This window comes from Protopterus annectens, chromosome 5.part1, assembly GCF_019279795.1.
Source record: "Protopterus annectens isolate FY-2018-M chromosome 5.part1, PAN1.0, whole genome shotgun sequence".
In the NCBI taxonomy this organism is placed as follows: Eukaryota; Metazoa; Chordata; order Ceratodontiformes; family Protopteridae; genus Protopterus; species Protopterus annectens.
The window spans coordinates 486,216,965-486,244,719 of NC_056736.1; positions in this window are offsets into that span (position 1 = coordinate 486,216,965).

The following is a 27,755-nucleotide window of genomic DNA, read 5'->3' on the forward strand; positions in this document are numbered from 1 at the left end:
AAACGTATCAATACAATAACAATAATAACAATAACAATACAAAGTTTACACAACAAATAAAGGGAATCTGTTTACATAACAATGTGCATTCATCCTATGAATAGGTACAAAGTTAATACACAATCATGTAATAGTGGAGGAAAAAAATAACAAAGCAAAAATATTCAACATAAACAAAAACCTAGTTGCGTAGAAGGAAGTTGAGTCCTGTAGTAGATAAGAAGATTTACAGCTAGGGCATCATAGAAAAAGCACTTACATATCTTTAATCCTAAACCAAAGTTGGTAGAGAGGGAGAAAAAAAAGAGCAGTAGTAAAATGAAGGGTAGGAAGTAGATGGGGTAGGGAGGAGAGTTAGGGGAGCAGAGTATAAGAGGAGACAGGGGGAAGGGGAGTGTAGCTGGTAATGAAGAAAAAGATCATACGTATAGTATTGCACAATGGGAGAGCTGAGGGTCTATTGTAATAAAAGAGCCCTTTCCTTTTAGGAGCAAATAAATACCTACATGGAAAAATGTCTTATTTTAAAAAATAGAAATGTGTAGAGCATCCAGGCCTAATTTTGGGCACATATCTGTTCAGACAGGATGACGTGCATTTGTCAAGATCAGGGAAGAGATCTTTTGCAGCAGATATTTTGCAATATTTGACAAACACTAGGCAGGATTTTTGCCAGGTCAAAATTTTAACAGTTCACAGATAGCAACATTTGATGCATCTCTGATGGTTGTTAATGCTAGGAGCACTAATAATAACATTTTTAATTGGAATATTTGCTATGTTCCCCCAAGATTGATGTTGTTATTGTTTGTGAAACATGGTTAAAGAACAATGACTGGAAACCAGTTCTGTCAGGGTATAAATGTTTTCACTGTAACAGACATTCTAACAAAAAATCAGGTGGGGGTCTTATTATAGGGAATAAATATAATTATGAGACTTGTGATTATTACATGTTTAATGATAACACCAATACTATAGACTTTGTAATTGTGACAATAAAGACAACCCTGGAACATATAATAATTGCTGGGGTGCATAGGCCACCAATGTCAAGCACAGATGACTTACAGGAAGAATAATATTAGCTGGGGACTTATGTTTACCAGAAACAGACTGGAATAATATTGATTCAACATCGTTAGAAAGGAAATTATTCACAATGTGTATTCAGGAACAACAATTGCTTCAGATTGTTAAAAAAAAAACTTTCCAGGGGATGGAGCATACTAGACATTATTTGTGTTCCTAAAGAAATTACTGTTACTTCAAGTCAAGTTTTACCACCATTGATGTGCAGTGATTATGGGGTTATAAAGGTTAATTTGTTGCTAGATAATTCTGCCAAACTGAAATCTAAACCAATGCACAGAAGGTTAATTTCAGATCATATTGAAGCAAAACAGTCACTATGTAAAACTAACTGAGGTGTTCAGTGGAAAAAACTGCAGATGGAATGTGGAATGTTTTGAAAGAGAAATTGCTAGAGTACAAAAAAATCAAAAAAAAATGTTTAACATCAAGATTTAGGCATACAACATCAGGGGGATATATTTCCATAAGAACAAGATATCTGATTAAGGCAAGAGACAAAAAATATAAGAAATGGAAGGGCGGTCAAACTACAACTTTGAAAACTGAAAAAAAAATTTGGACAAACAGATTAAGCATAGTGTGAGACAACATCAAGAAAAATTTAGGAAAATTTATATAAAGATATTGACCATAATAGGAAACATTCATATAGATACATATGATGTGGAAGGAGTAAAGACACACAAATTGATAAACTGTGCGCAGATTCCAGAATTTATTTTCAGACACAACAGATTATAGATATATTTACAAAATCTTATGCAAAACAGTTTAGCTCTACAAAAGGGGTGATAAGTTTCCCTAGTGACAGCCGGGTAACCCCAGATACGGGAATCAAATTAGATTATATTACAAAAAAACTGCACAAGCTGGATCCAAATAAATCACAGGGAAGATACAGAATTAGTAACAATAACCTGAGAACACTTCAGCAAGAACTTACAGTACCATTGTATCTGTTATTCACTAGTTGTATAAATATGGGGAGATTCCTCCAGTTTGGAAACATGCACTTATTAAACCTGTCTTTAAGGGAAAGGGGAGTAGGACAAACAAGAGTTATATAGACCCTTAAGTCTACTTTCATGTTGTGGAAAAATAATGGAGAAAGTAATATTGGATAAATTATTGTCAGAACAGGATAGGTTGGGAGCTTTGGCTGGCTAAGATCTACCTGCAATCAACTGGACATATAAGGGAATTTAAGTGCACTTTTATCTGCAGTTTTTCATATAGTACTGCATTTTATTTTCTTTTTTCACTGAATATTAATTGAATTGAATATTGTGGGCTTTGTGTCTCTACAGAGAGCTTGTTAGAAGTTTAGCCATTGATAGCAGTGAGGGTAGTTTCATTTCATTGATATTCTGTGTTTAACTCCTAGCCTAGGGGGTTGTCTTGCCATATAAGTGTTACATCATGTGTTATTTCTGATAAAATACCTAAGCTTTGGCTGGCTAAGATCTACCTACAATCAAGTGGATGAATAAGCAAATTTAAGTGCACTTTTATCTGCACTTTTTCATATAATACTGCATTGTATTTATTTTTTTCACTGAATATTAATTGAATTGAATATTGTGGGCTCTGTGTCTCTACAGAGAGCCTGTTAAAAGTGTAGCCATTGATAGCAGTGGGGGGTAGTTTCATTTCACTGATATTCTGTGTTTAACTATTAGTCTAAGGGGTTTGTCTTGCCATATAAGTGTTACATCTTGTGTTATTTCTGCTCAAATATCTGAGCTTTGGCTGGCTAAGATCTACCTGCAATCAACTGGATGTATAAGCAAATTTAAGTACCCTTTTATCTGCACTTTTTCATATGGTACTGCATTTTATTTATTTTTTACTGAATATTAATTGAATTGAATATTGTGGGCTCTGTGTCTCTACAGAGAGCTTGTTAGAAGTGCAGTCATTGATAGCAGTGGGGGGTAGTTTCATTTCATTGATATTCTGTGCTTAACTCCTAGCCTAGGGGGGTTGTCTTGCCATATAAGAGTTACATCTTGTGCTATTTCTGCTAAAATATCTGAGATTTGGCTGGTTAAGATCTACCTGCAATCAACTGGGCATATAAGTGAATTTAAGTACACTTTTAACTGCACTTTTTTCATATAGTACTGCATTTTATTTATTTTTTTTCACTGAATATTAATTGAATTGAATATTATGAGCTCTGTGTCTCTATAGAGAGCTTATTAGAAGTGTAGCCATTGGTAGCATTGGGGGGGGGGGGGTAGTTTCATTTCATCTATATTTTGTGTTTAACTCCTAGCCTAGGGGGTTTGTCTTGCCATATAAGTGTTACATATTGTGGTATTTCTGCTAAAGCCTCTGAGCTTTGGCTGGCTAAGATCTACCTGCAATCAACTGGATGTATAAGCAAATTTAAATACACTTTTATCTGCACCTTTTCATATAGTACTGCATTTTTTTTACTGAATATTAATTGAATTGAATATTGTGCACTCTGTGTCTCTACTGTTAGTTCCTCACCCTCCCTCCCTGTTCTTCTTTTGGTTTTAATCTTGGTGGCTTTGAAATTGCATGCCCCTCTTGTAAATTTGTATTTGGATACTTCTTCTGGGCCCATCTCATTTGCTCATTCAACTCAGTGCAGTGAGATCATATACTGATTTCAGGCACTCCTACTAGTCCCAGCTATTCAGCTTTATCCACTGTGTACAAAGAGAGCATTTGGAAAGGACAACACCTGTAGTCTCTTAATCCTGCTCTCTTTACTCCCTCAAAAAAAAATGTATATATATATATATATATATATATATATATATATATATATATATATATGTATGTATACTTTATTCAGCTGTTCTTACTGTAACTGTCTTAGATTGCTGTTATGCGTGCTATCTGTTCAGTTGCTCTTACTCTGCACATATTACTGCTTGTTAGTAGCCTTCTAATTTACTGCCTTCTGCACTTGTTTTTAGTCATTTGTTAATTTAATTGCATTTATTCAGACTGTGTTTGCCGTAATATTGCTGCACACTCAAGTGTGCTAGCCTGCACTGCATTTGAATTGTATTTACTGCTTTTTTAGCTTCTTTTCTGTAAAAAAAAAAAATCAAATCTTGTTTCCTGCCTTTCCTGTAACTAGGCTAGTCCAGATACAAACTTACTGTATCCAGGATTGCTGGTAAGCTTCTGAGCCCCCCAAGCCTTTCTGTGTTGGAGGGAAGCCTTCTAGCTTATCAGTGGGAGTGGTAAGCACTAGGTAGCCTATCTACCACAAGAGGAGTGGGTTTGGCCCAGAAATTGTAGTTTAATGGCCGCTTGGGAAGTTTTTCCATCTCTTTCAACTTTCTGGTTTAAAAGCCCGCATTTGCTTTTGTTCACCGCCTTTCCTGTAACTAGTCTAGTCCAGGTACAGATTTGCTGTATCCAGGACTGGTGGTAAGCTTCTGAACCCCTCCAAGCCTTTCTCTATGGAGGGAAGCCTTCTAGCTTATCAGTGGGAGTGGTAAATACTAGGTAGCCTATCTACTACAAGAGGAGTGGTTTTCGGCCCAGAAATTGTAGTTTATTGATCATTTGGGCAGTTTTTCCATCTCTTTCAACTTTCTGGTTTAAAAGCCCACATCTGCGCTTCTTTCCCACCTTTTCTGTAACTAATCTAGTCTAAATACACATTTGCTGTATCCAGGACTGTTGGTAAGCTTCTGAGCCCCCCCAAGCCTTTCTGTGTGGAGGGAAGCCTTCTAGCTTATCAGTGGGAGTAGTAAGCACTAGGTAGCCTATCTACCACAAGAGGAGTGGTTTCTGGTCCAGAAATTGTAGTTTATTGTTCGTTTGGGAAGTTTTTCCATCTCTTTCAACTTTCTGGTTTAAAGGCTCACATTTGTGCTTGTTCCCCACCTTTTCTGCAACTAGTCTAGTCTAGGTACAGAGTTGCTGTATCCAGGAATGTTTGTAAGCTTCTGAGCTCTCCAAGCCTTTCTGTGTTGGATGGAAGCCTTCTAGCTTATCAGTGGGAGTGGTAAGTACTAGGTAGCCCATCTACCAAAAGAGGAGTGGTTCGTGGCCCTGGAACTGTAGTTTATTGACCATTTGGCCAGTTTTTCCATCTCTTTCGACTTTCTGGTTTAAAAGCCCACAGCTGCGCTTGTTTCCCACCTTTCCTGTAACTAATCTAGTCCAGATACAGATTTGCTGTATCCAGGACTGTTTCTAAGCTTCTGAGCAGTGCCAAAGTCTGCTCTTCAATTTTTCTCTTAGATCTGCCAGTTCTCTCCTCTCCTGCATGTTTACTTGCTTGTTAGTTTAGCACTTTACCAGACTTCTTGTAGCAATTACTGTAGTACACAAAAGTGCTACCAGCATTAAACATTCTACAAGGAAACAGCACCAGTACTTATTAATGCCCATCCCTCCAGGCATGTCTAAAGGTCTCTTCCCTGTGCTTTTTCCTATTAACCTGGTGAACTTGGGCATTCTGAGGCAATGTAGCGACTGCCTCTTATACACTGACAACCCTCTCCTCTTACTCCCCAACACTCAGACTTGTAAGAGATGCACTTATATATCCAAATTGGTAGCCACACACTCACCAGCCAAGACCGGAACAGCTGGTCAAGAGGAGAAGGTCAACACCTGCACCACACCACATAGAACAAATAGCCTTCCAGAAAACACACCAGCATTGCCTTCACATGAAAACACAAACCACACACCCACCTTCGCAGAGGCTCTCAATAAAAATCTAACCAAACAGCAGAGATCTCCAAGGCAGAAACGCACTTGACCACCACGACACATGTTATGTGTCTCAATCATGAGACACATAACTATCCTAAACAGTGTGCCACTCAACCAACGCCCCTCAGGCAAAACAGCATGCCTAACACACTAGTCATAGGTGAATCGATAGTGAGACACACTGATGTCCCACTCACGAGGTTGAATAAGGAGAAAATAAAATTCAGCTGACTGTCAGGTGCCAGGATCTACCACATAATGCACGCACTCAGGTCACTCAACAACAGGTACAAATATGACTCTGTCATTGTACATGTGTGTGAATGACCTGAGATGTACCTCCCTGGACTACATGAAAGGACACATGGAGGAGCTCTTGGATTATGTAGCCCAGGCGGGTTTGACACTAGCCCTGAGCAGCATCCTATCATCACCCAGAATGATACCACAGTACAAGCAGAAAATGATTGATTTCAACAATTGGCTAAGTTTCTAGTGTCATTCTAAGGAGATCCAGTATCTGTCTGCCTGGGATGACATGATTGACAGACCTCGATGCTTTTGCCAGAGATGGCCTGCATCTGTCACCTCTAGGCTTCCAGATACTGGCCAAGGCTCTTGCCACCCCTATAGTGCCTTTTTTAGGTACTGTTCCAAAGACCAAATTACCACCATAATAGCTACAAACAAATGCAATTTGAGGGTCATGCTGTCAATGCTAGAAGTCTATATCTCAAAATGCAGTCACTCAAAGTACTCCTTAAAATGGAAAACATTGACATTTGTGCTGTAACAGAGACCTGGTTCAAGACAGCAGAAAGGACCCCTGTACTACCAGGCTACAACTCATTCCACACCTTTCAGCCTCAGAACTTGGACCGAAGCTCCAAAGGCGGTGATGTTTCCATATTCATAAAGGATGTGCACACCTCCAGACTGGTAACCCAACATAACACATCAGAGATAGTTCAGCTGCAGCTAGCATTGGGTAAGACAACGATTCAGGTCATAGCCTGCTATAAGTCCCCAACCATGTCCCAAGATTCACAGTCCACATTCCTAAGCACCCTGGAGAATATTAGGGTCCAACTTAGCACTCTCATACTGGGAGACTTCAACTACTCCTCCATTAACTGGGAAAACTACTCATCTACCAATACACTTCTCCGACGCTTTCTGGAATTCATTAATTGCAATGCCCTGGACCAGCTCATCCTTACCCCCACTAGAGGTAGCAACATCCTTGACCTGGTCATTACTAACATGGGTGACCATTGCTCTACAAGAATTGTCAACTCCTCCCTGGTTAGATCTGATCACAAGCTAGACACCTTGGAAATCCACATCCCTTCCACCCCCCCTACCAAATAAACCATCATAAAAAAACTTCTCCAAAGATAACTTTGGGCTCCTAAAAACAGTGGTGGCTAACTTCACAGCACCCATGTAAATGGAGAATAGTTGCATGACTGCCAAATCATAGACCAATGCACTGTACAAACTCATACACAAATTCATGGATCTCCCCATACCCAATAGAACTAAGATGCACTCTTCAAAAAAAAAAAAAGGAAGTCAATCTGTTGGTCCCCTGCCATAAACAAACTCTACAACAGTAGGAGGAAACCGATGTGAAATAAGGTGAAGCCCCAAAATTGGAAAAACTCCCTTATCAGCCTCACCAAAAGGTTGAGATGACTCATCAAATCCTCTAAAGCTAGCTATGAAAACAAAATTGCAGCAGATCATAAAGACAACCACAAGGCCTTCTATAGTTATATAAAGAATCTCCATGGCAATACCCAGATTTGCTCTGAGCTACTGCACAATGGTACCTCCTATACCGAGCCAACAGATATTACATATATACTGTCGGACAGATTCACTGCTAACTTTTTCCTCTCTCCCCCTCAAAGGACCAATCACAATACCAGTAGATTGCCAGGAACCCAGTATTACTGCTGCATAGGTTAAAACAACACTGTCCAAGGCCAAGAATACAGCTTCTATGGGACCTGACAGTATCCCTGGCTGTGTTTTACATGAACTACAGGGTGAACTGGCATCTCACCTGTGTGCCCTCTTCAATCACAGCCTCACCTCAGGCTTTGTCCCTACTGAACGGCGCACTGCTTCAGTCATCCCTCTCCACAAAGGAGGAGCGACTACAGACCCCAAGAACTATTGCCCCATTAGCCTGATGAGTCTGATATGCAAAGCTATGGAACACATCATTATGGACCTAATAAACAAGGTTATAGGGAATCTCCAAACTCTGGATCCTACACAGTTTGGTTTTGTGAAGATCATGCCTGCTCAACTTCGTCGACTTCTTTGTGTCAGTCACCAGAGCTGTGGATGAAGGTAAGGTGGTTCATACAGCCTACCTTGATCTAGCCAAGGCCTTTGATACCATTCCCCACTCAGGAATCATAGAAGAACTTGCTAAGCTAGGCATCAACCCTATGTCACTAGGTGGGTTGCAAACTGGCTCACAGATAGAACCTGCAGTGTTTAAGCAGCTGAATCCAAGTCAGACTCACGACCAGTCATGAATGAAGTCCCACAGGGTTCAGTCCTGGGTCCTCTCCTGTTTGGGATATACTTCTCTGAAGTCCAGGCCAACACAAAGGGACTCTGGCTGACAACGTTCACAGATCATTGCAAGTTGGGAGCTATTATTAACTCCTCAAGTGATGTTGACATCCTACAGAAAGGCCTTAATGAGACCAATGACTGGTGTCAGAACCACGACCTTAAGCTTAATGCCAAAAAATGTGTCTTCCCTTTGGGAAAAACTTGGTTCCCTTGAATTACCACATTGATGGTACTCCACTGAACACAGAAGGCATTATAAGAGATCTGGGAACACAGGTTGACAGAAACCTCTCTTTTGACTACCACATTGCCACTGTGGTCAGAAAGTCCTTCTATGTGGCACATCTCATTACTAAGGGTTTTCCATTCAGGAAGAAAGAGGTCATTGTCTCCCTCTACTCTTCCCTCATTAGGCCAATCATCGAGTACAATGCCTCATTTGGCATGTACCTCACTAGACACCTGCAACAACTGGAGAGGCCAAAAAAATACCCCACAAATTGAATCGTAGGCCTTAAACACTTGTCCTATATGGACAGACTCAAAAAACTCCAACTATTCTGTCTCATATCACCTACTTAGAGGCGATCTCTGCTTGACTTACAAAGCCATGTCTGACCCAGCTCTGTTAGAAATGCTACCTCTAAACTAATCCCAATCCCTTCACACCACATGCTTGCAGAGACCTCAACCTCATTACCCAACCAACAGAACATGCTGGAGGGACAGGTTCATAACCCAGAGACTGCCCATGCTATGGAATAGACTTCCCCCATACATGTCAAGCAGAGCACCTCACTGGCCCTCTTCAAAAGAAATCTTGATGAGTGGATGGGAAATAGAAAATTCACTCTTGGGATCACTCCAGTGGCTCTATCGACAGAGGCACTAGGAACTAAGGTTGGGTGGCATGATGCCAGGGTAATCCTATGGGCTAGGCTTGTAAAGGCTTAAGAGCCATTAGCCTAGTACACACCAATGAACCTATAAATCAGCATGCATATGTTGAAAACATATTATTACCACCTGTAATATGATGTTCTATAACAATATAATAACAGCTATGAATGAAAAATTGTGTTGTGATGTAATTTATGTAGATTTAATTTCAGCATTTGACAGGGTCATGCACAAAACACTGATCAATAAATTATTACAACTAGGTATTGATGGACTCTTGATAAGATGGATAGCTGCTTGGCTTACAAATAGGACATGGCAAGTGCCATACAGCAACTGGACAGGTGAATTCCTTGGTTACATTCAGTGTGTCCAACAGAGATCTGTCCTAGGCCCTTACTTGCTTAGATTGTATCTTTCAGACCTAACTGCTTCATCTGAGGTGTTCTACAGTCTTATATGCAGACGACCTGAAACTGGGTAAACTAATTACACGTGTTACAGATAAGGCACGTCTGCAAAATAACTTGACTAAATTGACCATTTGGGCACAGGAGGAGAATAATATGATGATAAATACATCCAAAACTACTCGTAAAAACCAGAAAACTTGTCGAATTAGAGCAATATAACACAGTCCACAATCCAGGAACGTATAAAAATACTGATTTATTCGGTATTTACCACCACAAAATTTTAAGCGCTTTCATTATGTCAAGCATGACTTCCTCAGAATAGTTTAAAATGCTGAATTCCTCTGTTTAAATACCCACTCCCACCAATTTATAATCAAGTGTAATTAATACATTCTAACAAAGGTACATAAATTCAAATACATACATATATACCATAAAACTCATTTTAAAGTCAAAATTCATATTTCAGCTAGTTTCTTTAAAAATGGCACAATACTAAACATTTCATTCAACCCGCGTCCCATTGCGGCATTAGTTTTAATTTGCCATGTTATTTCTTTCATCTCTAATTTATTTTTCCAGTTGCCCTCACTCTGGTCTTTATCTACAATCTCACAAATTCCAAAAAGAAAACCAGAACAATGGGAACTAGCTTTTAAATGTCGACTGAGGGCATTATTGTCATCCCCTTTTCTTATCGCATACAAATGTTCGTAGATGCGTCTACGAAAAACCCTCTCTGTCTTCCCTATATAAAAAAATTTATAAACCTGACATGAGGCTAAATAAATCATTCCCCTAGTGTTAAAGGTACCTGGTTTTAAATGTATTGTATATCCTGTGTTTCCTAACTCCACTATTGGAGCTGTTAAAATAAATTTACAGTATTCACAACTACCACATTTCCCCATTCCTTTGTTTATAGTTTTAAAAATAACTGGGTGTTCCAGCAGAAATTTCATATTAAAGTCTGTTTTAAAAGCAAAATGTGGTTCATTTCCCAGAACTTGAAAAAACCTTATTTGCCTTTGAACACAACCCAGTTCTTTTTCATAATTTCCTTATCCTTCCTGAAGTTTGTCCATATGTCAACACCATAGACCTTTTAAAATGGTCCATACCATCCCTCCTTGGACCACCCCCCAAGAACTTATCAGTCCCAAGTAATGGTGTATATCTGGATCCCCAGGAATCCATAACCTGGTTACAAGATTCATGAACCAACTTGGTAGGGTACCCTCTGCCCAGAAAAAAGGTGACCAAGGTCCCCATTTCCCTCTCTAGTAACTCTTTTTCAGAACACATTCTAGCCATCCTCACCATCTGACCTTTGACCATGTTCTTTTTTACATACAAAGGATGACGACTGTTGAACTCTAAATAATCATTCAAAAATCTTGGTTTTCTGTCGATTTTGGATGTAAGTTTCCCATTGATAGTGTCTTTAGTTAAAGTCACATCCACATAGTTAATAGAAGTCACTTCAAATACACTAGTGAATTTAAAATAATCACAAACATTGTTCAAATAAGAAGTGAATTCCTCATGTTTACCTCTGGTTTTTCACATAATAAAAACATCATCCAAAAATCTAAGGTATAGAGTCCAATACTTTAAGTATGTACTAGATAACACATGTTCCTTTTCCCAATATACATGACTAAATTTGCAAATAAGGGGACACAACTACTCCCCACTGCCACCCCCTTGATTTGTCTATAAAATTCTCCTTCAAATGTGAAGTAGTTGTTCATGAGAATGATTTCCATTAATAACGTAATGAAATTAGTCATGGTGTTGTTTAAGGTAGTTCATCCCCTCAGGGTTAAAAAGAAATAATTTAACCCTTCACGGTGAGGTACAGAGGAAAATAACCTAACCAATCTATCCACGAACACCCCCAGAGGGTATGTGGTACTATTTTGAGAAGTGATGATTAACCAGTAATTAATTAATTAAACAATTATTAACCCCCCCCACATTCCCCTACTTATATATACCAACTCCGAGATCATACTACAGCGAGGAAAAGGAAAATCATCTGTTCCACGCTGTATGCAGATCATCATTCAGAATTTTGAAATACTGAAACTTCGATCATATGGTCTCGACCATATGAAATTCGAGGTTTCAGTATTTTGGCATTCTGAAGGGAACCCATATATATATATATATATATATATATATATATATATATATATATATATATATCGATAGATACATGGATTCACTTCAGATGTTCGAGTTTCTGAAATCTCGAAACGCATATGATCGAGATCAGAAGTGAAAATTTAAAAAAAACAACACATTTAAAGATGTTTTTGCAGGGGGGCAAGCCCCACTGCATGCCCCACACCCCTCCTACTTAAATATACTAACTCTGAGATTGCGCTACAGTGGGAAAAAGGGAAATCTCTCATTCCGCACTACTGCAGACACTGGGGAACAAGAGATTTCCCTGTTCCCTGCTGTAACACAATCTTGGACTTCGTATATTTAAGTAGCAGGTGTGCAGAGGGCTTGCCCCCCTGCAGAATCCCTCACTTAAGACACTCACACTTTATTTTATCCCTCCTTCAGATGTTTGAGTTTCTGAAAACTCGAACATATGGTCTCGACCATATGAGTTTCGAGATTTCAGAAACTCAATCATCTGAAGTGAACCATAGATATATATATATATATATATATATATATATATATATATATATATATATATAAAAACTATATATCTATGTTTTTCTGTGTGGTTGTGTGTCCATGTACATCTAGTGTCACCTTTCTGGCAAGTATTTATTCATTTTTAAGTTAAGAAATGTTTCCATTATTTAAAAAGACCAATTGTCTTGCACCTGAGATGGAGCTGTTGCACACCATACATGAACACTCATTTTGCCAGCTTTCTGCAATGTCCCAGCCATGCTATTCACAATGAATCAGAGGCACTCTGGCAAGGAGCAAACAAAGTTTAAACAGTAAAGTAGATGTGATGTTCACAGTGAGAACACTAGCAAGAGTCTGAAATCACTGCTAGGGTGAGGTAGATGCCTCCTTTTTTTTAACTCTGGCAAGCAACCAGATATTATTTGCAGGCAGTGTATGACTTTTCAAGATGACTATTGGAGTACTATGAATGGCTAGCAACTGATTACTTAAAAATAGAGCTGAACTGCATTATTTTGACCTATATTTTATTATTTTTTAATTTTATTGCAGTCAGGCATCTGAGATGTGAATAGTCAACAAAAGGATATAATTACAGGATATTTTCAGAAGTTATCTCTGGGTGAAAGGACTGTCACTGCTTTCATCTTCTCATTATTTTGGATTTGCAGGACTAAAGTGATATATTTAAAGAAACATGAATACTGTTTGTGGGAAGCAAAGCTGAAATACATTCTTGTGTCTATTATGAGTTTTAATTTTATCACAGTCAGATATATCTTGTGTACACTGGCAAGAAAGACAGTATAATATGTGAGTGCATGAGCATTTATGCTGATGAACTCAACTGACCCTTTTGTCACTATTACAATTTAAAAAGTTATTAATTTGGATAATGCAACCAAGATAAGCAGACATTAATATACTGTTGCAAAACCAGTGCACTTTTCTGTTGCCATTTTTTTTAATTGCAGTCAAATATCCGTAGTATAACTGATCAAAATATTGGCACTATTCGATACATACAGAGGCCATCTGTGGATAACAGTAACTTACCTCTGCTGTTGCTTGCTAACTGTTAAACAGTCACTGATTTCACTTGTTGGAGCAGTGTCACACAATGTGTATTATTTGCTTAAATACATTGTAAAACAATCATTGCTATGACTTATATGTGGAAGTATGCATAGGGGGTGAATGCTGTTGTTTATTAAAGAGTAACAAGTTGTCCATATAACAATATTACAATCAGCCATCAGTGTTTTACACAATAAATAACTCTGTTGATCTGCACAGAATGTGTAAAAAAGCAACTGGTCATTAGACAATGGTGCACTGATTAGCATTGTTATCTCAAATTGCTTAGTTCTCTATTAGAGTTCTTGGCTGTGGCACCTTCTGTGTGAAACCAGCATGGCCTCCATTTTTTATCCAGGCATTCAGGTTTAGTTCAATACCTCAAACTGACATTCTTCTAATTTTCCTGTAGATAACTGTACAGTGTGAAAGTGAATGTGTGTGCATGTGTGTGTGTGTGTGTGTGTGTGTGTGTGTGTGTGTGTGTGTGTGTGTGTGTGTGTGTGTGTGTGTGTGTGTTATTGCATGCATCTTTGTGTGTGTCTGTGTGGTAGTGTGTTTCTTTGTCTGTCTGTCTATCTATCTCTGCGCAGCTTGTGAAGGAAGTGGTTTGTCAGGGGCAATGTCAGTATATTTGTAAACGTATTAACTTGTTTTACCTGTGGGCAAATACAATGTTACAAAGTATCTGCATAACTCTTACTCAGAAGCATGGCATGCAATGTACCACAGGACATGTATACTGTCAGCACTCCTGGAAATCCTGTGGCCCCAATACTAAGGTATATAAACAGATTATGATAAAGACTTAGTAGATGGGATCCCAGCTTAATAGATGGGATCCCAATAGTTAATGTCTAAGTGCTTCACATGGTCAGAAATTGACATTTTTGTGGTATTGGAGACAGTGTGTTTACTAATTCTTTAATGTTATTTACAGTAAAATGTCAGCAGTCTGTGCAGACATTTTTTATAGCTCGTCTAGTGGCATTATACTATCTAAGAATACAAAGTTGGAATACATGACTGTGACTATTATTTTATTTTTTTACTTTCTTCACAATCAGACATCACCTGTGTATAGAGATTGTTAGCTTTAATGGGAGGAATAAGAAGGCATGTTTTCTATGTATGTGTGACAGCTGCAAGATGAACTATATTACTAACGCAACTTATTTTTTTCATTTCCCTCCCTGTCAGACATCAGAGGTGCACAGAATGTGGTAGTTTATTAAGAGTAAGAGTGAGTACCTGCTTAACTGTTCTTCCAGTGATTTTACTCAAGTAAGGACAGAATAAATCAAACACGTATATAATGTCTCTCATTTCCTATAATGTCTCTCATTTCACATCTATGCTTTACTAAAAAATTGAAATAGTACTTCAGAGAAGAAACAGTTTGAAAACATGTGGGCACAGTTGCTGTTTCTGTAGAGAAGAAACAGCTTGAAACGTGTGGGCACAGTTGCTGTTTCTATTGGCACATATGGGTCTGAAAATATGGGCTGAAGATGAATCAGCACTCCACATATACAATACTGACTTTTTAAGTTGCAGTATTATAAAATTTGTATATGTAATACTCTATTCTGGATGCAATGCCTCCTGAATATTACTTTTTTGCAAAGTGCCTATTTATTTTCTTATTGTGTAACAAGGTTGTGATTGGAAAAGAGTGTTTGTGGTCATATTGCATTACAAGTGGGAGTTGTATACCAAATATAACACACACCAAGGCTAATTGAACTCTTCATCAAGTTCAATTGAACTCATACTATTCATACAATATATTAACTTTTCTTTATACAATATAGTCTTTTTCATAAACAATCCTTGACTTTACAGCAGATATTGGCATATATTTTCATGGAGAAGATGTCAGAAGTGTAGCTAATAAATCTGTACTCAGTACCATCTCTTGATCTGATACCCTCCTCGAAAAATCCTCTAGTACTTGAAGACCACAAAAAATGGATTTTAAAGTATTGAAAACTGCTTTCTACATTTATACCAAATGATTTGCCATAGCTTTATACCACATATGAAGCAATTATATGCTTCACCCTCATCTGAAAACCACTATTGGAATACATTTTTTGTTCAAATATTTTTATTAAATTTAAACACATGAAAATATTCCAGACAGTCTAATGTAAGTTTTGATTAAATAACTATATACAATATTTGCACTTGGCCTAATATGAGAAATATTTCACAAAAAAGAAATAAAACTTTTCATTTACTAATACACATTCAGAATATTTAAAAAACATTCAGTCGGAATTATAGAAAATGTGTTGTTTTGAGCGTTTCTATTAAGGCAAGAACTTTAATCCAAGGATTATCAATCCATTTTCTGGGGTAAATTATTGTTTCCTTGACTTTTATTTCTGTGAATGCTGATTCTTCCAATAATAATAGAAACTCTTCAAAGGTGGGTGGTGCTGATGATTTCCATTTTCTAGTTAAACATTTTCTTGCCACTGCTAAAAATAGTCAAAAGGAGATTAAAAATTGCTTCTCGTCATAGTGTTGATGACATTTACATTCAATAGAATTAGGGGTTTGGATAAAATAAATATATCTGCAAATAAAGCTTGACAAAATTTACCTATATCAGCCCAATACTTATTAATTTTATTACAGCCATAAATAATGTGTTCCCAATTGGCTGAACATACCATAGAACATCTCCAACAAACAATAGTGGTAGATGATTGTATTTTAGCAACTTTGTTGGGAGCATAGAAAGCTCTGTGTAAGAATTTCCATGAAAAGGTTTTCCACATTTGGAGATTGGAGGTTAATTTCACAGAGAGAAGTAGATTGGATTTGACTTCTGGGGACAAATTTAAAATTTGACCTTAATCAATAAATTTCCAAAAATTTTGTTTGGGTATAGTTTTGCAGTTTATTAGAATTTTGTAAAGGTTAGTGATTAAGCTAGGCAAAGTCCGATTGTTGTATATCAGATTTTGAATATGAAGAATCAACTTAGGTTTAGTTTTAAATGAAGAGTTATTTATTATTCTACAAAGATCTTGAGTGTGAGAGAAAATACTATGTAAAATACTCCAATCTGTGTCTGGGATATTATATATTTTTTTTTATTTCATGAATTTGTAATACTGTTAAGTCTTTTATGTAATGTTGCCAACAAATGAATTGTTTTGATTCCCAGTCTTGGAAAACACTTTTGTGAATTCTGTTGGTATAATTTTTAGAATTCCTGAAGGGGATTAGTAGTTCCCACCAGAGTTTTTCATCTAGTTTTGAGTTTATAAATGTTCTAATATTGTATAAATATGATTTATTATGTTTACTTTGGTAGGCTTTGCAATATTATATTGTAAATTAATGCCTAGTGTATACCATAAATTGGCATTTTGGTTATCTACTAAGAGATTACCAGCTAATTTGTTTTCATTTAAGAAAATGGCTGTATGAATGGATTTCCATGCAGAAGAGAAATTAGGATTTTACCAATTAATGGCTAATTTGAGAATGAAAGCTTTAATATAAGAATCAAGATCTGGAAAGTTTATTCTCCTCAATTCCCAGGGTCTAATGTGATGATTAAGAGCAATTATATTTCTTTTAGGAAACCATAAGAAATTTAATAAGATATTGTTAAAGTCATTTAATATCATTTTATTTGTAGACATTGGAATGGCTTGAACAATATAATTTATCTTTGGGAGTAAGGTCATCTTTATTAATTGTAGTCTGTCTTCAAAATTTAAAAACAATTTGTTCCATTTTTCTATTAGTAATTTTATAGAAGATAAAGTATTTGTATAATTTGTGGTTACGGTTGTATTTATGTTATGGATGATACTAATGTGGCAATTATGTGATTTGAATCAAAACGGGTGTTATGTTTCCTATTTAATAACATATATCTGAATGTTTTGTTACTTATTCTTAAACCTGAATTAAGATAAACTTTAGTAGTTTGTAAATCTAATTTTTTAAGATATTCTTCTGAAACTCTCAAAGTTAGAAGGATGTCATCTGCAAAAAGCATAATTTTAGAGTTGAATTGACCATGTATTGTAATGCCAGTTATTTTTGGGGATTGATTAATAGTAATAGTAAATATTTCAATGGCTAAGGCAAATAAAATAGGAGACAAAGGACTGCCCTGTTTAGTTCCTTTGGTAATTTGTATAGCTTCTGAAGTAAATGGACCAAGTTTTACATAAGCAAAGTTATTACTATATAGACTTTGTATTAAATGTATACATTGTGAGGGGAAATCAAAAATTTCTAGTGATTTAAAAAGAAAGTCCCACTGTAATGTGTCAAGTGCTTTTTCAATATCAAGGGCAATTAAAGGAGCCTCTTGATTATCTCTATTAATAACATCCATAAGAGTAAGAATCCTTTGAATGTTGTCTTGTGTTTGTTGTGAATGAAGCCTGTTTGATCTTCATGTATGATGTTTATTAAGGATTTCTTGATCCTATTTACTAAGATGGATGTGAAGATTTTATGATCGTTGTTAAGAAGTGAAATAGGTCTATAAGAACTGCACAAAGTTGAATTTTTATTTTCCTTTAGAATAGGAGTAATTAGAGATCACAATTCCCTTATTCTTAAAATGGAATCTGACCTTAAAAAACTAAACTTAACAACTAGAATTCCTACCTACATTATTAACTTAAAGCAATTCAAACCATGACTATAGTCAGAAATAAAATATTTTCTAGAAACTAATCATTTAGAAGATACAAATACAATAATTTGTATGGGGTACATTAAAGACTTTTTTATATGGCAAAACTCTTTCATGGTACAAAAACAAAACCAAAGAATGGAAATCAGAACTGCAAAATATACAAAACACAATTAATTGAAATAAACACAGATGACTCAATTGATACATCCACAAAGAAAAAAGGAATAGATCAGCTAAATAAAAAATATAATGACCAATTTAGCTTTAGAAAAATTGAAAATTAATTCATACTCGATGTCTCTTAAACATATACATAATTTATTAATGAGAATAAAAAAAAAAACAATCCACTGAAATAGTATTACAAAAATTATACATGAGGGTAAAGGTAACAGAGTAGTTTCAGATATTAGTGATGTTATTGATGCTTTTAAACACCATTACTCTAATCTTCAAACCAATATTCCTCTTAACACAAATTCTACAGATATAGAAATAAACTTATCTAATATAAACAAATTACCAGAGAAAATAAAATTAGACATGCAACAACAAACTTCATTAAAAGAGATAGCAAAAATAATAAATCCCCCAGAATTGATGGAATCATAAATTAAATATATAAATTACTACGACTTCTGCCTTAACTTTATTTCGCAATGCACTAAATATAATTCATTCTCAATATTTTGTTCCTCCCTCTTTGAGATATTCTGTAATTACTCCTATTCTAAAGGAAAATAAAAATTCAACTTTGTATTGAATGCTGTAAAATGAATGCTGGCACTGACCAACTAACAGATGATTAGCATCTGCTGATTACACCTCCTAAAGTCTTTCTTCCACACAGGACAGCACCCTAACTATGCATCTGGAATATATTTAATAAGACTTTCATACTTCAGCTTCCACCAGCTACTCCAGAAAAATATATTAGAAGCTAGTGAGAGGTAAAAATAGAATTTACCCAGGGATAACTAACATGCAGAAAATATGATAATGTGTCTGATAATCCATGTTCAGATGCTAAACTTAAACTGTATTAGGATAAGGTAGCACAGAATATCAATTTGAAGGTTGTATTTCAGCATTTATGCTACTTTCAAGACATTTATGTATATCATTCTCACCGGTACTCTGCCTTGTTCAAATTTTATTTTATTTAGATATTTATATAATATTTGGTAGCCTTTAAATAGTCCATTCTAAAGTAATCCATTTTAAGGTATGGCGTGGGTCAGAAGGCAAATGTAGCTACATAAAACCAGTTAAGGCAATCAGCGTAATGTGCAAATAAAAACTTATATAATGTGCATCTAATATATACAGCACACAATGAACATAACAGGAAATAGTCTAATCAGCTTTTTATTCAGTGTATAGTAGTTTAGACAGGGCACTACTAAATTCCTAATGCCAAAGATCCAACTACAATAGTATACCACCGCTGAGTGTTAAGTAATCACATAAATGTAATTGCTATGCTGACAGGTAATGTCCCCATCCCTGACAAATCATGTCAATAATCATTTAAAAGTGATAATATGATTACTGTTGGCATTTATAGATCATCTGCCATCAAACAGTGATATCAGCACTCTCTGTATTTCAAAGTTTTATTGAGAAGAAAATGAAAAGTGTAACAGCCATTCTAATCCATTTCCATCTGTTGCTTTAGGGCAACCCTCTCCTATGTTAGTTGCCATAAAAAAAATAAAGAAAAAAGTCAACACTTGTATTTGTGGGTAGTGTTTATTGTTACCACTGCCATAGATCTTTGTGTGTATTTTTACCACTGCCCACAGATCTATCTGGCTTCCTGCTAGCAAAAGAAAAAAAAAATGCCGTATTGTGTTTTAATTTGGAGCTTTCAGACACTAAGCTCAGTTCTCTCATTCATCAAGCAACAATAATTGTTACTTAAATACAATGATACTTAGCTTGCTATTTACCTTCTTCTACTGACTACCTTCCACACCTCTCAACCTTCCATCTCTGGAATATGGCAGTCAATATTACCTTGGATAATATTAAATAAATGGGAAAAGCATGAAGTATTTATTAACAACTTTATCTAGGAAGTTTATATCAAGGGAAATAAAATAATTGCTTCTTTATATTTACAAAAAGTTCTTTTGGTGAAATAATATGATTCAATATTATTTATGACTGCTATTTATTAAAAAGTGAAAACAAAAAGTGGTTTACCTTCAAAATGTTGAATGAGACATTGTTGTATCTGAATGCTGTAAATACCTATGCTATGAAGGAAAGACATTTGAAAAAGAGAAAGAATCAGTTTGGCACACAGACTGAAACCACACCATCAGTGATTTCCTATGAAAAAAAGTGATAAAGCAATTCTACATCAGGGAGTTGAACTTGGAAGGGGGGGGGGGTTCTTGTAGGGTTGAGGCTCAAGGAAGTATAGGGAAACCATAGGTAGATGTCTTCAAGAATATGCAATCAAATTGCATCAGTAAATCAGATTGCATTGTGGTTTATTATTTGATTTAATTTTATTTTTATGCATTTAATTAACCTGTTTTGATATTTTGGAGGCTACAATACCATAAATGTGCAGCAGTATTATTATTATTATAATAGAACATTTGTTTTTGATGTTTTGGAAGCCGTGATATTTTAAGAAAGTACAAAACTAGAAAGCCACAATATGTTTTGCAGAATAGAAAATCTCATACTTTATCCTTCATTGTGTTTCTTCTTTTCACAGGTATGTTTTTTTATACTTCAAGATGTTCTGCTTTGGTGTGAAAGCTTGTTCTGGAGGAAGTATCGACTTGTTCTTCAGAATCAATGAAAAACAATTCCAGTTTTATAAACTTGTGATGGGCCAGTGAGAAATTTGCATTCAATTATCTTTCTTTTTTTATTATATACCAATGTGCAAGATGCATTTATATTTCCTTATTAAATTGCTTTCATGATTTAGATATGTGATAGTACATATAAATGTGTTTTATCTGATTTAAAATTTGCATGTGTGTATGTTGAAGTCTGCTAGATAACTAGTCTTACTTAAAAGCCATATCGGTAAGCATGCCTTTGAACAAGAAACCTGACAAATGCATGCAGAATAGGAGCTGAAACTCAAAAAAATGTATTACAATATCGTGAGAACACATTGGCTTTATTTTACGTTGCATTCATACCTACAACAACACGGTTTCTTTCTTTCATTTGAATTTCAAAGTCAATATATACATTTCATTTTTTTTTTTATCTTGAAGTCAGTTACTGGATTAAAAATGGTAAAAACAGACCTGTAATGAATATTTAACAGTATCTACCCACTCTAATGTAGCAACTGCTTTCATAAGATATGTATCTGTTTAAGTTAACCATAAAATATAATCTTGTTAGAGTTTTTTGTATATTCCTATGGAAATAAGTGCTTGAAATTACTGGGGCTCACTGTTTGTCATATACAACTACGTTCTATAAGTAATCTCCTCAGTCTTCTGCTAAAAATAGCCTCTATCCTAGTTGAATTTTCCTGGTCAACAAATGTTAAATAAATAGATAAATAAACAGACAAATAAATAAATTAATGAATGAATTTATTAATTAATTCTAGTTTATATTAATACATGATCCAGATTATCTTGCATGGAACTCCATTAAAGTTAGCATGTGGTTTCATAAAGTAGAAAAGTATCTAAACTTAAAGGGTAAACATCTACATACAAACGTAATTACTTGACTTTAAAAAATGCCCCCAGATTAAAAAATAATTTTTCTGTCTCTGCTTTGCCTTTGTTATGCTTGTGCATGTATTCTCCCTAGACCCACTTTGCAAATGGTGACTGCTCTAAAGAACAGCCTTGTCTACAAACCATAACATATAAGCAGAAAATTAAATACATATGTATGCTGTCAGTTCAGCACATCAAACTTTATATGTTTTCTGTCATTTAATTTTTTCCAAATCTTCTTGATTTGTAATACCATGATGAGAATGGATCCCATTCATATGTCAAGGTATGATTAAAGTTCATGAAATTAGTATTGTTTCAATCTTTGATGTCAGCCAGAAGTGTTCTTGGCAGCACTTGCAATATGCCCAGTAATGCCTCCTTCTGCAATTTGTATGGAGTTACTAGTAACGATAACATACATAAATACGATTGTAAATTCTTTTTTATAAGACCCCATTGCTCCTACTACTATTGGAACTGTCTGTGTATCCTTTTAGCATATTGCATGTGTTTCTGCCTGCAAACCCTGATATTTTATGACTTTGTGTCTCTCTATACATAACACACTGTAGTCACCGAGTGAAGCTATTTCAATGATCAATGCTACTTTTATCTTCTTTTCTTGGACTTGTATATCTGGTTTTCTTCCATCTATTTTTTGAAAAGTTGTTAATTGCTGATCCCATGTGATATAAACTTCATCATTTTCTATAATGCTTTGTGTTATATCATTATCATTATTAATTATAATTAATAATACTCATTACTACTATTAATATTATTATTATTATATATTACTATTATATTGTATTACTATTATATATTACTATTATATTGTCAATAACAGGTCATATCATATACACACATAATTAATAATACTCATTACTACTATTAATATTATTATTATTATTATTATTATTATTATTATTATTATTATATTACTATTATGTGTCATTAAAGCACAGGTCATATCACTGGACACACATTTTTGTTTATACTGTGTTGATATTATTATATGTCTGAATGTAAGGGTATGTTAGCACATGTGTATGAAAAACGTTGGTGATTAAACTGGACAAAATTGTGCCTGTTTTGGATTGTGTGCAGGAAAACATATATTCTTGCTTTAATCTGTTTTTAACTTAGACTTATAAAGTGGTCAACTTATTTTAAGCACATATGCAACATGGTGTTTTCTTGTTCTTTCTTCTATGTGAACATTTCCAGATCAGCTAAAAGCAAGAATTTAAATACATTTTGCTTTCATTTCTTTACAGCAAAAGTACAGTTATGTATGCAAACTTACTATAACAGTAAATGTTCGAATGATTACAGTTAGCTTCCACAATTTCATTGCACCTTCCCCATGCCCAAATCATCAGTCAGCTTGAAAAGAGGGATGGAGCATCTGCACAATGATTGTACTATGTTCATAATGTTGATCACTGCTGCAGTAGCAGTAGCTATATGTGGATAGTACCCTTAGCTTACTACATTTGGAAGGTAGAAGGGAAAGAGTCCAGAATCCCTTGGAGAATGGCCCTTGCAAAGCCTGATATAGACATGAATAGTTTGGCTTAATGTAGACTTTGATACCATGTTAGCCCTAAAGGAAGCATTAGTTCTCAATGAGACCCTGCATCTGTAGAAAATGAGATATGGTTGGCAATCCATAAGAGAGCTTGAGAGTGAAGGGCATAGGTTACTAACTCAAATACATATTTTAAAAACAAAGAACAGCTCTTTGAATAGATCTGTTTATCCTAATGTAAGACATTTCTTTGAACTTTGGTGTCTAGCTGACATCCCAGGAACACAACAGTCAATAGTCCAAGGCAAAGAACTGATAATGTGATCCAGGTACACAAAAAAAAAAAAAAAAAATAAACTATGGTAATGAGGTTGAAGTCTCTGGAGAGTGTGGTATGCAGGGATGGGATTTCTTTAGATGTACCATTTCTAACAGAGCTTGGTCAGACATGGCTTTGTAAGTCAAGCAGAGATCACCTCTAAGCAGGCGATATGAGACAGAGAATAGTTGGAGTTTTTTAAGTCTGTCCATATAGGACAAGTGTTTAAGGCCTGGGATCCTCTTTGTGAGGTTCTTTTTTTAGGCCTCTCCAGTTGTTGCTGGTGTCTCGTGAGGTGCATGCCAAACGGGGCATTGTACTCAATGATTGGTCTAATCATGGAAGAGTAGAGGGAGACAATGACCTCTTTCTTCCTGGATGCAAAACCCTTAGTAATGAGATATGCCACACAGAAGGTCTTTCTGACCACAGTGGCAATGTGATATTCAAAAGAGAGGTTGCTGTCAACTTGTGTTCCCAAATCTCTTATAAAGCCTTCTGTGTTCAGTGGATTATCATCGATGTGGTAATTCATGGGAATTGGGTTTTTCCCAAAGGGGATGATGACACATTTTTTAGCACTGAGCTTGAGGCCATGGTTCTGACACCAGTCGTTGGTCTCAGTGAGACCTTTCTGTAGAATGTCAACATCACTTGGGAGTTAATAATAGCTCCCAACTTGCAATCGTCTGCAAACTTTGACAGCCAGAGTCCCTTTGTGTTGGCCTGGACTTCAGAGAAGTAGATACCGAACAGGACAGGACCCAGGACTGAACCCTGTGGGACTCCACTCGTGACTGGTCAGCAGTCTGACTTGGAGTCAGCTACTTTCACACTGTAGGTTCTTTCTGTGAGCCAGTTTGCAACCCTCCTAGTAATACAGGGATTGATGTGTAGCTTAGTGAGTTTTTCTATAATTCCTGAGTGTAGAATGGTATCAAAGTCCTTGGTCAGATCAAGGTAGGCTGTATGAAACACCTTGCCTTCATTAACAGCTCTGTTGACTGACTCATGGAAGTTGACCAAGTTGAGGAGCCATGATCTACCCTTCACAAAACCAAACTGTGTGGGATCCAGAGTTGGAGATTCCCTATATCCTTATTTATTAGATCCATGATGATAGGTTCTGTTGCTTTGCATATCAGACACATCAGGCTAATGGGGCAATAATTCTCAGGGTCTGTAGTCGCTCCTCCTTTCTGGAGAGGGATGACTGTAGCAATGTGCCATTTGGTAGGGACAAAGCCTGAGATGAGGCTGTGACTGAACAGGGTAATCAGGTGAGGTGTCAGTTCACTCTGTAGTTCATATAGAACACAGCCAGGGATATTGTCAGGTCCTGTAGAAGCTGTATTCTTGGCCATGGATGGCACTGTTTTAACCTGTGCAGCAGTAATACTGGGTGCCTGGCAATTTACTGGTATTGTGATTGGTCCTTGGGGGGGGGGTAAAGTTGGCACTGAATCTGTCGGCCAGTATATTGGCAATATCAGTTAGCTTGGTATTGGAGGTACCATTGTGCAGTAGCTCAGAGCAAATCTGGGTATTGCTGTGGAGATTCTTTACATAACTATAGAAGGCCTTGTGGTTGTCTTTACTATCTGCTGCAGTTCTGTTTTCAAAGCTAGCTTTACAGGATTTGATGAGAGATCTCAATTTTTTTGTTGAGGCTGATAAGGGAGTTTTTCCAGTCTTGGGACTTCACCTTATGACACATCAGTTTCCTCCTTCTGTTATGGAGTTTGTTTATGGCAGGGGACCACCAGAATGGCTTCCTTTTTTGGAGGAGAGTGTCTTGGTTCTATTAGGTATGGCGAGATCTATGCATTTGTGTATGTGTTTGTACAGTGCATTGGTGTATGATTCGGCAGTCATGCAACTATTCTCCATTTGCATGGGTGTCGTGAAGTTAGCCACCTCTGTTTTTAGGAGCCCAAAGTTATCTTTGGAGAAGTTTTTCATGGTGGTTACCTTTGCAGGGGGTGGGGGGGTGGGAGTGATGTGTATTTCCAAGGTGATTAATTTGTGGTCAAATCTAACCAGGGAGGAGTTGACTATTGGTGTAGGGCAGCGGTCGCCCATGTTAATAATGACCAGGTCAAGGATGTTGCTATCTCTAGTTGGGGTAGGAATGAGCTGGTCCAGGGCATTGCAATTAATGAATTCCAGGAAATGTTGGGCAAGTGTATTGGTACATGAGTAGTTTTCCCAGTTAATGGAGAGGTAGTTGAAATCGCCCAGTATGAGAGTGTTAGGTTGGACCCTAATATTCTCCAGGGTGCTTAGGAACATGGAATGTGTGTCTTGGGGCATGGTTGAGGACCTATAGCAGGCTACGACCTGAATTGCTGTCTTACCCAATGTTAGCTGCACCTGAACTATCTCTGATGCGTTATGTTGGGCTACCAGTCTGGGTGTGTGTGCATCCTTTATGAATATGGTAACACCACTGCCTTTGGAGCTTTGTTCAAGTTCTGGGGCTGAAAGGTGTGGAATGAGTTATAGCCTGGTAGTGTAGGGGTGCTTTCTGCTGCCTTGAACCAAGTCTCTGTTACAGCACAAATGTCGATGTTCTCCATTTTAAGGAGTGCTTCGAGCATGTGCATTTTGAGATTTAGACTTCTAGCAATGAGCAGCATAACTCTCAGATTGCATTTGTTTGTAGCTGTTATGGTGGTAATTTGGTCTTTGTAACACCACCTAAAAAAGGCATTGTAGGGTTGGCAAGAGCCTTTGCAAGTATCCGGAAGCCCAGGGGTGACAGATGCAAGCCATCTTTGGCAAAGCATCTGGTCTGTCAATCATGTCATCTCAGGCAGACAGATACAGGATCCCCTTGGAATGACAGCAGAAACTTAGCCAATTGTTGAAATCAATCATTTTCTGTTTGTACTGTGGTATTATTCTGGGTGATGCTAGGGTCATACCCGCCTGGGCTACATAATCCAAGAGGTCCTCCATGTCTCTTTTCATGTAGTCCAGGGAGGTATGCCTCAGGTAATTCACACCCACCTGTACAATGACAGAGTCATATTTGTACCTGTTGTTGAGGGACCTGGGTGCCTGCATTATGTGGCGAATCCTGGCACCTGACAGGCAGCTGACTGTAACTTTCTCCTTATTCAACCTAGTGTGTGTGACATCAGTGTGCCTCGCTATCAAGTCACCTATGACTAGTGTGTTGGGCATGCTGTTTTGCCTTAGGGGCTTTGGTTAAGTGGCACACTGTTTAGGAGAGTTATGTGTCTCATGATTAGTGTTATGTTGTGATGGTCGAGTGCATTTCTGCCTTGGAGGTCTCTGTTGTTTGGGTAGATTTTTATTGAGAGCCTCATCAAAGGTGGGTGTGTGGTTTGTTTTTTTATGTGATGGCGGTGCTGGTGTGTGTTCTTTATCAACTTTTCTTTTTCTTCACATTTTCATAACCTTTGCTGCAAAAGAAACAAAAGCTAAATCTTTATCTAAAGGAGAATTTGAAATCTCATTTTTCAAATCATCTGTGAGGTTCTGAGAATGCAGCCAGACAAACCTCCTCAAAACAATACCAGTAGCCATAAACCTGAAAGAGGTATCAGCTGAGTCATACACACACTGTAAACCATGAGTTGTTACCTGTGAAATGGAACAAATAAAATTATTTAAAGAAGATTTTTTCTTCAGAAGAAGAAACTGTAAACAAAACATTTCTCATACTTTCACAGTTAGTCAGAATAAACTTTAGCATATGAGCTGGCAATTTAAAATTCAGAACATCAGGGTTGCTGAAGCATATACATTTTCCAATACTTATCAATAATCTAATAATCTTCCCATCCTTGTCAGATAAAGTAGGATTGGAGTTACCCAGATGCTTAAAAGCAGTAGGAGTAATTAAAGTTATAGCTGCTAGGTCAGGTTTGAGAAGACTATAAATAAACTTCAACAACTGAGGAACTGAATACATTCCATCTACCTTTTTAGGGGCAGCAGTTTTACTATCAGGAAAATTGCAGGCAGTGATAAACATCCTCCAGAGCTAACAAAACTGGAGTAATGG